Consider the following 13,924-nt stretch of genomic DNA (forward strand, 5'->3'; position numbering starts at 1 on the left):
TTTACACAATGTAAGAAAACCATACACAAATGTAAACTACCACGTTCCGTACGCTTATATTAAATATACAAATGCAAAGCGATACACCATTGTAAAGTACATAAGTACACAATCACCACATTCCGAACACGTATACCAATTGTCATCAATTGAATCGAATCTTCATATTACTTGACACCCGTGCGCCATATAATTTTCATATTAATTGAATACAACCTAGATGCGGCTTAAAGAAAACATAATTGTAGTCCAGTAATTCCTAATGTGAACACACCTAACATACATATGATTCCCAATATTTCATAAAATTAAATACTTACACATAAATAAAATACATATTTCATAAAATCAAATACTTGGTTTCGCGACATTACTCTTCCCCTCTTAAAAGGAACTTCGTCCCCGAAGTTCACCACTAATCACTTCCCAAAACCCAACGCTAAAACGTACTACATGACGGCGACATTACTCATAAACTCTTGTAGCCCAACTTGTCCTACGACATTACGCTCTTGTGACTTATAAAGACCAAATACCTCAGCAACCAACATATATATTCTTATAGCGACAATTAACATATAGAATAATTGAAAAAGAACAGGTCTATACGTAACTTCATTGAAACAATTATCATTGTAACCAAACATAGACATACGTATAAAACTTCTTACAGTGACCACGTGATATGAGTAAAGTGTTACCTTCATATAATTTAATGTCTAGGGTATTCCACCCCTAAATAACTAACCTGTGTTACACAACAAAACATTCATAGATTTATAGCCGATACCAACAATCACAAATCCATGATACCATAATGATCCATCTGTGGGACGTCATCTAGTATAAAATAGTAAAACAAGGAGCTAACATGCTTTGTCATACAATTATCACGTAACTATGAATTATACCTCTGAACCCGCAACAATCGGCCGAGTATGATAGGCTACTCGGTCGAGTAAGTTATACTCGGTCGAGTATGGGAATACTCGGCCGAGTAAGCTCTACTCGGTCGAGTAGTAACCTATACTCGGTCGAGTTATATCCGCCAGAGAGCGTTTTGCCGATATCACCTAGCTGTCACTAACAACCTGCATCAATTCTTCACAATAGTTTAAAATATAACTAATTCCTACATTAAGGAACATTCAACACTTCTCCATACGATAACCAAGTAACGGCCTTATGGCCAAATACAGTCATCCAACAAAAGATACCAAATACCGGTAATAACATCCAAAGAAGAAATAATACTCCAACCAACAAAGTAAATCCATCACAACCAAATAAATCCGACATTAAAGAACTCAAGGTAAGTAATCTAACGACATACGATCACTAACGAGGACCCTCCTCCATGCCATCATCTCCACCTGCGCCCGAGGTACCTGCACCTGAACTCCCTGCTCCTGGGAAGCCTGCTGCTGCTGAGTAGTCCCCTCCTAGCTGACTGCCGGAGTTGGCTCCCCACGGTCCCGCGAGGTAGCCAAACTCAGTCTCCTCTGGAGGTCTCCAGAAACTCGGGTCCACCCCATAGCTGTGGAACACTCCCGTATCCACTCCCGGTCCTCTCCACCAAACAGGCTGTGCCAACTGAGTCCCGATGCCCTGATTAAGGGTCATCTCATGTAGGTTGCGGAGCACCAAAGTAGAAGAGATCCGCTCGGCCCAGCTCATGAGGTCGCATCCTAGGGTCATGCACCGTAGGGTACGGCGAGTACCGATAAGGATGGTAAGGGTAGGAGTCGGGGGCGAGTAAGAGGGCTCGGACACAACCGGGTCTACCCTAGGCGCCTAACTCCACGACGCTCCCTAGGTGGGGGAGGTGCTCGCTTCTTTGTCCCTCATGTACGGTGACAGGCTCAGGTAAGTCCAGGAGAATCCGTGGGTCAATCAGGTAAGACTGGGGCTCAGGTCTAGGAATGCCACAAGGCTCCCACTCGGCCAAATGATCAACAATAGGGAGATGAGCTGGGTCCGGAAGCACCATCCACATAGTTCCTCTCACTCTCCAAGCATACGACCCATCATCCATCTTCCTCAACCATCGGTTCTGACGCCAGTACGTGGCGTCCATGGTGGGTACAACCTCAACATACTCATTCCCCTCAGGAGGTGGGGCCTCAAAGTCGGTCAGTCGCTGAGCTAGGCGGGTCACTATGGCCCCGCAAGCAATGAATCGGGTCTCAGACCGTGCCATGCGCTCCGGACTAGAGCACACTATACCAGGAGCACTGTAGTAAAACGGTTTCCGGCGGTGGAGGTTAAGGTAAGACATAAGGAGCATGACTTCGTGAGAATTGAGCTTGCTCACGTCCTCTCTCGAGTACAGCAAGCAGGTCATCATCCTTAGAAACATACGAAGGGACACGTGCTGGATGTCATTAATCAACATGGCACTGACGCTAGGGGCGGGTCTGCCAGTCAAATACGGAAGGTATTGAGGTGCGCCACTGTTCTTGGCCACGTCACTAAGGTAGTCATCCTCCTCGGCCTCTAAACCCAAATGGTCAGCCAACTCGTCAAGGGTAAGCTCATGATCCTCATTCATGAGATGAAAATAGACGGTCTTGCCCTTCTTATCATAAACAAAAGAGCTCAAAAACTCTAAGGTCAAGTGGGGGTAGGATTTCTTTCTCAAGTGATACAACCCCTCCATGCCCAAAATCTTGAAAATGTGAACTATGTCCTCCTTAATCCCCAAAGTCTCAAGGATACTAGGGTTGACACAACGGGTGGGGCAAAAAGGACGGCGCATAAGAGCCACGAAAGCGTTACGATGATCGAAGTTAGCAAAAATTACCGATGGATGTGCCTCCACCGGCGGTACAACCGGTCCACTGCTACATTGCCCAGCCTCGAGTTGGATATTCGCGCGAGGTCTCTTGTTGGGTAAACCTCTAGTTTTCACCATACTGCAAGAAAATCATTTTTAACAAAGGATTGACACTTGAAAGTTCTTAGCACAAATGACGGACTGTTTTACTTGTATCTCGATTTTAGAATGAGGTTTTTAAGATAACTATCAGAAAATCACCAACTACCTTACAATTCATATGGTTCCAAGTTTTCAAATTACTTCAAATCAAAGGATACTCATCAACAATAAGGGGAATTTCGTTTTTGCTAACCCTAGAATTCAGAAATTGGATTTTACCTCATAAAATAATCAACCAAAATGTACACAAGGTCTATATGTAGTCGAATTCGAAAATCAATAAGTTTAAGACTGAATTTCAATTGTTTTTAACAAGAAATCGAAATATAGCATGCTAATACACAATGTCTTTGAAAACAATTAAGGAATTTGAGTTTAAATCTTACCTTAAACTGATTTAGGGCAAATAACAACAAGTGTGACACCAAGATTTTACCCAAGAGCTTGAGAAAGGAAGAGTATGGAGTTTTAGAGAGAAGGAAAGATGAAGATGGGAGGCGGAAATAAGAAAGAAAGGTACAAAATTAGGGTTTTTGTATAACCCGCAAATGGCCTGCTACAGCAATACTCGGTCGAGTGTTGGGAATACTCGGCCGAGTGTTCACTACTCGGTCGAGTGTTTAGGATACTCGGCCGAGTGGACATTGCTCGGTCGAGTACCTTTCTTACTCGATCGAGTTTTGAAGAACAGAAGCGATTATTACTTCCACATTACGGACACTCGGTGTTGGAACTTGGTACTCGGCCGAGTATGATCTACTCGGTCGAGTTTTCTGAAAACGAATAGGGAGTAGTAACTTTTCATTATTCCTGCAAGATTAAACAATATCGTTCGGAGTTCCGGACATCCGGCTCGTCACTATTAACGCTGATTTCTACCACATAAACACATATCACCTAACACCCATCATCGGAACAACCATCATTCCTACCTTTATTCCTCCCTTTACCACAAATTATCTGATTCTATCCTTATAGCATACTCGCAACTAACTACAGTACTTGCAAGGTTAAATTCTTATGTCACATCATCTTTAATTCCGCTCAACACCAGAAACACACCAAAATCACATTTGCAACGTAGCAATTCAGTACACAACACATTCATCGTAAAGCCATATGATTAATTTGTCACTGATCACACATTGCAATAGTTCCATATTCACTTCCACTTTTCCACACATATATCCAACACATACCACTCTAATAATAGATACACACATAATAGATGCACACAACATACATCACCAAGCAATCAACGACCTACACTAGCTACCCTTTTTCCCAAAAATCGGCTTAAGTCCGATGGGGCCATGATTTTGAAATGAGGGCGCCTACTCACCCAAAATCTAGCATCAGCTGGGGCTCCCAACGTACATACACCAGGTTCATTTTAATTGACACTCTATGTTCATTAATTTTGTTAGTTCAGGTTCCAAAATCGTCGGCTCTGATACCACTTTGTAACACCCCGCACACCGTAACGCCTTACCAAGGACCATTCCAGTGTATGACGGTGTCACCATCTCGGTTTCCCGAGGAAGTAGATCAAATTAGACAATACAAGAACAATATTATAATATTAGAATATCTATCACAATGTCTTTCTATTCAAAGTCTCTAAAATAAGGTTCAATTACAACACTTGTGATTCTACATCTTTAGACCAGTGGCGTGATGACTCGATCCCTCCAATCCCAGCAGCAGTAATCAACAATACCTGCTAAACCAACTGCTCACCATCCCCGAATGGATCACCGCAGATACCACAAAACAACACGGGGTCAGTACTGACTAATCAAATATAAGACAAGACAATAAAGTAAACAGCTGATCATCCACTATCTCAACCTTACCACATCGTACCATAACCGACTACACCGCGAAGGGTGTAGCCCTGCCAGATTACCCATCGCAACAGGTAACCCTCGCCGCCGATGGGTGACCGCATCCATTCCCACCTAGTCCAGCTCATCATCGAGCGACTAACATTCCCTGTCCCTTAATGTGCACATCCCCTCCCGTGACGGGTTCCACGGAGGGCGAACTAGAGTGTGAAGCCACTCCCGCAAGTGACTCCACCACAATCACACCCACAGCATCACAACTGTCACACCACAACGACATCATCACCCAAACAACCTTACTCCGATGATCAACAGATAATCACAAATTACAATACAATCATAATCTCAAATCAATTAACAGTAGACTGAGTAGGGAAACCCTACCTCATCGCAAAGCATGAAGGATTTCCATTTACAGCCACGCACGACTCCAATAAGCATCCTAACAATGATAACCGTATCCTATTACACGACTATACTCAGAAAATCATTCAAAAGGACACAGGGCAGAAACTTACCTAACCTTACACGTTGGTGACGACATAGACAACCACCACCCACATCGTCCTTGCTCCGCGAATCCCGACATTCCCATGGTAGAGGTTTAGGCTAATTTCATTAAGGTATGAAGCTATGGAGTGATAGAGGAGGGAGATGGTCTAGGGTTAGAGAAAGAGAAACTGTCGAGGAAATGAGAAAATAGAAATGAATCTCGCGAATTCGCATTTATAATAACGTGTCGACAGCGGCCATACTCGGTCGAGTATAGGAATACTCGGCCGAGTAGACTCCACTCGGTCGAGTACTGGTGATACTCGGCCGAGTGGTCTCAGCTAGGTCGAGTAACTAACCTATACGTCTCCTATTACAAGTCTGATCCCTCACCCATTCATCCCTAAGGTCTGTTTGGTCAACAAGATCGGTCAACAACGTTCCTAAAAATCCTGGGTGTTACAACAAATCTCAATATCCCTAAATAAGAAATAAACAACAAATATGCGAGGTTAAAAATGTGATGTACTTCATAACCAATGGAAAATAAAATAAATAAATGTGTTCCGGGTGTAATTCCAGAGCAAGTATAGTTACCACCCGTGGCTTGTTGAATGATGTCTTGAGTTGGATTCTCCTTTGGTCTTAATCGTTCCTCTCAGTCTCTCCTGCAACAATGAACGAACTGAGGGCTTGGCTTTGTGCCAAGCGTACTCACTCCGACGCTCAAGTCAGTAAACTTAAAGGATAAGTTGTTGCTTGACTGAATGTATAATGTAGAGAGATAAGGAAGATATTACCAGATGAATAGTATATTTAGGTTTAGTTGTGTATATGTTGGGATCCTTTCCTCAATGAAGGTTGAGGAGTATTTATAGGCTTTCACCTTTTGTCACGTAGTGGCCAAGTGGCCAAGTGGCTAGCAGGTGGAAAGACTGATCTACCCCTCGGCCGAGGGGCCTATGGCAGGCCGGCGGGCCTTGTTGATCCACCGCCGAGGGGTCTTGGATGTGAGTACGCGGGTATGTGTCCCGGCTGGCAGGTTGTCATGCCGAGACCCAGGCTGACCGGCCGATGGGCTGCATCGGCTAGGCTATCTAAGTCGTTGACTTGCTGTGGATATCTTTGACCTTGCTCAATATGTTGACTCGGTCAGCGGTGCAGAATATGCCCCATCAATTTGCCCCCAGCGTAGTCTATGCCGTGGTATGGGCTCCGATGTACGTCTGAGCGTATATTCTGCGTAAGTAATCTGTGAAAAATTTTCAGCATCGGCTTCTTCTGCGGCGGCTTCTTTTGCCTCGGCCTGGTCTTTCTTAGGCCGTCCCATATCCCCCCTCCACATGGATGCGTAAAGAGCATCCGATGTGGAAAAGAAAGTGACGCTGGCCGAGACCAGGGTTGAGAGTGCCGGTTGTTTTTGATTGCCCCCGGCCGGCGCTACTTAGCTTGGTTGATCATGTGGCCGACGGAGAACAGATGCTTGGGAATTTGTTGAGGAAGGTGAATAGGCAAGGAGATATGAATAGGCGTGTTGAAGACGCTTGGTCACTGTTGCATTGATTGACGTCTAACTGTTGCAACGATTGACATCCCGTGGTTGCATGTCCGACACGTGTCTGCACGCTGATTGGTTGACGCTTCATGGGTGTTTACATTCTCGATTGGTCCTTCTTCATGGGCTTTTCCCTATAAATAGGGCAGTTATCCCGTGAAATTGGCCACCAATTTCATTCTCTAAAATTTTCCTCTTAACTTTCAAGGGTTTTCTTTGTCTTCTAATTCTCAGAGTTGTTACTCCGGCGAGTGTTTTCTTTAAGGTAAACAATCAAACTTTCCCATTTCTTAATTTTGTAAGTCTTTATGGTAAACATGTCTTCTCGCGATGCCGGTCCTAGTAGGCCGGCGCCGGGGGTTCCCGTCGCGTCTCGATGAGGGGGAGAAGTTGGACGCCCTCCCGATAAGGCACGGGGGCCCTGGTCTCCTTCTCTGAAGTCGATCCTCGAATTTTGGAGGAATGGGAGGATGACTCTGATGTCGATGATGACGCAGACGATTTTGGCGATGATGCTGAAGAGGCTCGTCCCAAAGAGGTGAGGCGGTACGTTATGGACCACGGCGAGGTCTGCAAGTTACGCGTTGACCGAGCTTGGACACATAAGTTTGCCAGTTGTTCTGGTGAGAAATTTTTCGAGGGTCACTTCTTCTTTGGCAGGGGATACAAGATTGTTATTCCTGAGGAGGTCCAGGCCGTCTGTTGCCCTCCGCCGGGCCATACCGGCGTATACATGCGACATTTGGAGTACGGGCTCCGGTTTCCGCTGAATGAGTACGTCGTTGCCATCATTAAAGCTATGAATGTCGCTGTGGCCCAACTGCATCCGTTGGCCATGAGGACGATAGTCGGCTTTGTGTGGCTTTGTCTCTTCAAGGGGGAGGCCCCGACGGTAAATTTATTCCGCCGGCTTCATTATCTCCAGCCGTCAATCTCTGGCCGCGTCGGTTGGTACAGTGTGCACACAGAGAAAGGTTTTGTCTCTGTTGACAAACTTACTTCTTGCAAAGACTGGAGAGATCGGTGGGTGTATGTTAAGGTGCCGGATGACTATCCGCTGCCCCTCTCCTTTCAGCACCAAGTGAATTTGCGGTGTAAGACTAAGGCGGAGCATGACAGATGGGTCAGCCGGAAGAAGCTCAAGATGGATGCCGCAAGGTCCTTCTTTCGGAGGATGAGAAGGCGGCGATGAGGCTTTTGAGGCGGACAAGGGTGGGGTGTCGAAAAAATGGATTCCCCCAACGCAGATCATTCTTCAGGATGAGCCGCTTTGCCATGTCGGCCTCATACCGGCCCTAGCACAGGGTGAGTGGGGTCGGTGTGAGGCCCATCACCGCTCTTAATGTTCCTGTTTCTCGAACTTCGATTTATTTCTTCTACTTAATTCTTGCTTTTATTTTTTTCGCAGACCACTTTGGACGGGACTTGTCTGAGGATATCCTCCGGAGAATGGGGCTGCACAAAGACAAAACCGTTGCTAACCTGCACCCCAAGGCGCTGGCCCATGACCGTAGGACGTCGCCGAATGATCTTATGGACCAGCGGCTGAAAAGCTTGAATGCGATGGGGGCTCAGGCGAAGGTTGTTAGTAACATGCCGCGCCATACTCGAAAAACAAAGCCTTCGGCGGTGATGGCGTCGACATCGGCTCCACCTTCCATCCCCCCCGTTCAGAAGGAGACGGTGGAGATCGTTTACATCTCTAATGGGGATGATTCTGACGAGGAGGAGGGGTCTCCCCTTGTCCGTAAGAGAAAGCAGACAACCTTTACCGCTGCCGTTGCTTCTGCTGCTGACGAGGAGATGCGCCCTTCGGCCAAGAAGGCCAAGCACGGTACTGATCTATCCGGTGGCTCAGATTTAGCCGGTTCATCAGACGCTGCCGATGACGGGCTCTTCGGCATGTCGATGTATGTTGGTACTGATGCTTTCTTTAAATTTTGTAGATCAGCCGCTGTCAGTCGCCGCTCCTATTGAGCAGCAAGTGGAAGAGAAACCCGCGCAGGCTGATGATCATGACGTCGCCATTGGGTCTTCATCCCAGAAGGTTTCCCTTTCCCGACCGCAGACTAGTGATCGAAATGTCACTGTTGACCCTTCATCCCAGAAGGTTTCCCCCTCCCGGCTCGTGGCGGGAGGTGCGAGGTTGGTCGAGGAGCTGGCGAGGTGGAACGAGGCTGGCGGTGCTCGCATTATAGAGCAAGAGAAGGCCGTGGCTCAGTCCGCTCTTGAGCTTGATGTCACTAAGAAGGTGGCCGCGAAGGCGAGGCTGGATCTCCTCAATGAGCAAAGGCTTAGGGGAGATGTCGAGAAAGCGCTCTTGGCCGAGAGAAAGCTCGGGAGGACGCTGAAAAGGAGGTCCTTCTTTGAGAGAGCCAAGGCCGAGGCCGCTGCGGCCGAAGTTGCAAAGTTCTTTGGAGAAGTGTGACCTTGCTCGAGGCATGCCGACCTTTATCTCCAGCAGAGGAATGAATTTAGGGGCAAATTTCAGATCCAGGGGAAGGTGATCCGGAGCAAGGAGGCCATCATCAGGCAAAAGGAGGACGACATTGAGATGCTCCAAACCAAAATGCTCCCCGACCGTGTTCCGATTCGGGGATCCGCCGAAGCATTTGCCGGGGAAGTAATTGAGGAGCTTTTTCCTCTTGAAGGTTCCTTTCCGTGGGATGATATGACGAGTGTTTGACGATAAGCTCGAAGCTAAGGAGAAAGCCGTGGAGGAGAGGGTCAAGGAGGCGGCGAGAGTGAAGGTAGAGCAAAAAGCGGCCGAGGAGGCGGCGCCTATCGCCGAGAAGGCTAAAGCGGCCAAGGCGGAAGCCGATTGGGCAAGGGCGATTGAGGCCGCCGAGGCTAAGGGGGGCGCTTGAAGCCGAGGCCGCTAAGGGAGCTACCGGGTTGCCCCTTGAAGAAGGTCTTCGCTACCGCTGGCGATGGCGCAGCAACGGCAGCAGACATAGGGAGATGATATCCGTAGCCTTTTGTCTTTTGGTTTGTCCTTGTAATTTCTTGTAATTCGTTGAACATTTTTTTAATAAGAGCTCGTTTCTTCGCTCTCCGGCCTGGCCGAGGTTTTTACCTTACCTCTTTTTTCTTGCGCTAGTATTTGAGCTTCAATGTACTTTTAGCGTCTCTGTCTTCGTCCGGGTTGTCTCCTTACGTTATTAATTGAGTGTCTCTTTTTGTTTCCGCCTCGGCTTGGCCGAGGCGGTCTAGAGCGCGTATCTCAATCGTGTTAACGCTTCTAAGGCATTTTGATTGCTTTGCGAGTATCAATCGCGACGGTCGTGATTGCCGCTCTTGTCGGTGTGACAAAGTGTGAGCCAAAGATCGCTTCTTCATGAGTCCGCCGTGGCGTCTACCACTTGGAGTGACTGCGACGGCGTCAAACCTCTTGGGGTGATTGCCGTGGCGTCTACTACTTGGGGTGACTGCGACGGCGCCTATTTCTTCATGAGACTGCCGTGGCGTCTACCACTTGGAGTGACTGCGACGGCGTCCAACCTCTTGGGGTGACTGCCGTGGCGTCTACTACTTGGGGTGACTGCGACGGCGCCTATTTCTTCATGAGACTGCCGTGGCGTCTACCACTTGGAGTGACTGCGACGGCGTCCAACCTCTTGGGGTGATTGCCGTGGCGTCTACTACTTGGGGTGACTGCGACGGCGCCGCTTCTTCAAGGAGATCGCCGTGGCGTCTACCACTTGGAGTGACTGCGACGGCGTCCAACCTCTTGGGGTGATTGCCGTGGCGTCTACTACTTGGGGTGACTGCGACGGCGCCTATTTCTTCATGAGATCGCCGCTTTTGTCGGTATGACAAAGTGTGAGCCGACATCGCTATCGGGTAAAGACTGCCGCTCTTGTCGGTATGACAGTGTGAGTCGGCGTCTCGCTTCCTAGTGACTATGGGAAGAGCGAACATTTTGATGGAAGACTTGGATGATTTTTCATTTAGGTAAAAACATGCGTCGGGGTGCCCACAACTGTTTTGGACACCTCCGCCGCTACATAGATTATTCCCGAGATTACCGGCGTCCCTAATGGCTGTCAAAGGCACAACATCCTAGTCACCGCTAGTTACATCCATGAGGTCGCCCCCGTTGTAAGGATAGACCTTTCCCTTTCTCTCGATTTCTTTGCCACTTTGAGGGATTGCATGTTGCATCCTCCGGCGGCTATCCGGACGTTGACCACCTCGTCATTCTCGTCTTTGGAGACGAGCTTATGCGCTTCCCCCGGTCCGAGACATACATCAGTGTTAGGGCCCGGATGGACATCACTGCGTCGGCCTCGCTCGGGGTGACTCGGCCTATGAGAACGTTGTAGGCGGACGAGCCGTCAATGACCACGAACTCGGCTAGGACATTTTTAGCCGCATTCTTTTCGCCGAACGTCACCGGAGTCGATTGATCCCGGTGGTACCAGGCCGGCCCCAGAAGTTTGTATAGTGGGTTGGTGCGGGGGCTCAAGTCCTTGACTTTCGGCCGAGGCCGAGGAAACACTCCCGAACATGATGTTCGTGTACGCGCCCGTGTCAATCGGGCACCTCTTGACCAGGTGGTTGGATATGTCCAAATTGACTACAAGTGGGTCGTTGTGAGGAGCGATGACTCCTTCGTAGTCCTTCCTTCCGATGGTTATATCGGGGATGTTGGAAGCGGGGATCGTTGTGTTGGGCACAAAGTTGATGGCCTGATATAGCTCGTTCGGTGCCGTTTGTACCCGTGAGCGGACCCTCCGTTCTCGTTGCCCCCGATGACAACGTGGATCACTCCTATCCGTTCAAAGACGGATTTCTTACCCGAACCGTCGGCGTCGGTCTTTTGGCCTTTGGCAACGTACTTGCCGAGGCTCCCCTTCCGGATCAGCTCTTCAATGGCATTCCTTAGGTGCCGGCGATCGTTGGTTAAGTGGCGGTGTGGCCGTGGTACTCACGATCTTGGCTCGTGTCACCGTCACTTTTTGGCTTGGGGGTCTCTCCCACTTCGGCCTTCGCTTTTGCTCGGGGCAAAGACCTCGGCGCCGATACGACGAGAGGGGTTTTATCACTATACCGCCTCTGGTGGTACGTTCCCGAACTCCACCCGGCGCCCGCCGAGTCCTGTCTCTGGGGGTTTGTCCGACCGTGACCTATTATTCTCACGGCGTCTTTCATCGGACCGTGACCCGTTGTTGTCACGGCGTCTTTCATCCGGGTTGTCCTCCCGCGACTCTTCTTTCCGAGTGCTCGGCCTCGCGGGGCCTACCCAGGTCTTGTGATAGTCTTCTACCTTGATGGCCTGGTCGGCCATCTTTCTAGCGGCGTCCAAGTTCAGTCCTCCGCACTTGATGAGCTCATTTTTCAAGTCTCCCCTCGGGAGGCCCTTCATCGCGCAAGGCGCCAATTCGGGATTAATTTCTCGAATCTGCTGGACCTTTCCTTCGAACCTCTTCACATAGCTTCGCGCAGACTCGCCCCCTCCCGCTTGATGGTTAGGAGGTCCGATGTCTCCACGGCCCTTCTCTTGTTGCAAGAGTCTTTGGGCTAGAAAGGCGTCTCTTAGGTCGGCGTAGTAGTATACCGAGCCGCCGGGAAGCCCTTTGTACCAACTTTGAGCCATCCCATGCAAAGTTGTTGGGAAGACTCGGCACACTGACCTCATCGGGCTGCTCCCATACCGACATGTAAGACTCGAAAGCCTCGGCGTGGTCGGCTAGATCACTATCTCCTTTGTATGATAGGGGTGGCAACTTGAGCTTAGTTGGCACCTGGACTTCTAGGACGTAGGCGTTGAGGGGGCTGTCGACCATGTGTCGAACGACACGCGGCGATCGGCTCCTCGCATTCCTACTCCGGCTCCTCTCCTCGTAGCGGGAAGGACTCCTTCTTCGACTCGGACTTCTTCTCCAACTCTGCTGAGTCGGACTCCTCTCAGTTCCTCCGGGGTAAGCCTCGTTCGTGTTGCGGGGACGCTGTCCCTCCCGAGTGCGGGAAGGACTTAGGTCTACCACGCCCACTTTGGGCTCCCACGGCGACTTGGCTGGGTCGGCTTCTCCCAGTGCTCCGTTCAAATTTCTCGGAGTCACGTTTTGGGCCCCGGTCTCTGGATGGTTTCCGCCGCTCTTGTCGGCGTGACGGTGTGAGCAGGCGTATTACTGATTAGGTCCAGGACCATTTTCGGTTTTATTTATGTCAACCACATGTCCCATGATGGTGACCTGGTTGGCGGGCGGCGGCGTGTCCGGCATTATTGGCATGCCGAACTCCGGTTGGATTACCCCGCCGGTGGAGGGCCGCACGACTCTTAATTGTTGAAGGTGTCATCCTGGTAGAATGCGGTTTCGTCGGTCACGATGCGTCTTCTTTGTTTTGACATCTTAGCTTTTTGGGTGGGTTTTTGTTGTTTTTTTTTTTTGTTTGGGAATGAATGTGACTAGCTTCTAGTGTCTCTCCCCACAGACGGCGCCAATTGTTCCGGGTGTAATTCCAGAGCAAGTATAGTTACCACCCGTGGCTTGTTGAATGATGTCTTGAGTTGGATTCTCCTTTGGTCTTAATCGTTCCTCTCAGTCTCTCCTGCAACAATGAACGAACTGAGGGCTTGGCTTTGTGCCAAGCGTACTCACTCCGACGCTCAAGTCAGTAAACTTAAAGGATAAGTTGTTGCTTGACTGAATGTATAATGTAGAGAGATAAGGAAGATATTACCAGATGAATAGTATATTTAGGTTTAGTTGTGTATATGTTGGGATCCTTTCCTCAATGAAGGTTGAGGAGTATTTATAGGCTTTCACCTTTTGTCACGTAGTGGCCAAGTGGCCAAGTGGCTAGCAGGTGGAAAGACTGATCTACCCCTCGGCCGAGGGGCCTATGGCAGGCCGGCGGGCCTTGTTGATCCACCGCCGAGGGGTCTTGGATGTGAGTACGCGGGTATGTGTCCCGGCTGGCAGGTTGTCATGCCGAGACCCAGGCTGACCGGCCGATGGGCTGCATCGGCTAGGCTATCTAAGTCGTTGACTTGCTGTGGATATCTTTGACCTTGCTCAATATGTTGACTCGGTCAGCGGTGCAGAATATGCCCCATCAAAATGAATTCTTAATTTAAAACCTTAA

Source organism: Silene latifolia, chromosome 1 (genome assembly GCF_048544455.1).
Source record: "Silene latifolia isolate original U9 population chromosome 1, ASM4854445v1, whole genome shotgun sequence".
In the NCBI taxonomy this organism is placed as follows: domain Eukaryota; kingdom Viridiplantae; phylum Streptophyta; class Magnoliopsida; order Caryophyllales; family Caryophyllaceae; genus Silene; species Silene latifolia.